The sequence below is a fragment of the Galeopterus variegatus genome, unplaced genomic scaffold (assembly GCF_000696425.1).
Source record: "Galeopterus variegatus unplaced genomic scaffold, G_variegatus-3.0.2 Scaffold5925, whole genome shotgun sequence".
Taxonomy (NCBI): Eukaryota; Metazoa; Chordata; class Mammalia; order Dermoptera; family Cynocephalidae; genus Galeopterus; species Galeopterus variegatus.
The window spans coordinates 141962-142548 of NW_007732036.1; positions in this window are offsets into that span (position 1 = coordinate 141962).

The window sequence follows — 587 nt, forward strand, 5'->3', positions numbered from 1 at the left end:
ATTTTTCCACAAACTTTTTGAAGTACCTTCATAAAGATATAGCCCAGAAACTCAAGAAGGTGGTAAAAATAAAAGAGAAGTTGATACCTGGAGACTATAGTGAGAAAGCTTAACATATATATAAAATCAGAGTTCTAGGGATATATAATAGAGAACATGAGTGGGAGGACACTATTTGAAGAGATAACAGCTGTGAATTTTCTAGAACTGTTGAAAGACACATATCCTTGGATTCAGAAAACCTAATAAATTCCTGCAGGAAAATATGAAAGAAACCCACCTATACACATCAGAGTGAAACCTAAGATCATCAAAACAAGGAGACAATTTTAAAAGTAAGTAGAGAGAAAAGACAGATCTATATATGAATGGTAAGTAGACTGACATCTGACTTTTTAGTAGCAACAAGGAAACCAGAAAATAGTCAAATAATATCTTTAATGTACTGAAAGAATTAACTGTCAAGGCAGGATTATGTTCAGCAAAACTATCTTTTAGAACAAAGGCAACCCCACAGCTAACATTATACTTAATGGTGAAAGACTGAATACTTCCCAATAAGATCAAGACAAGATGAGGATGTCTGC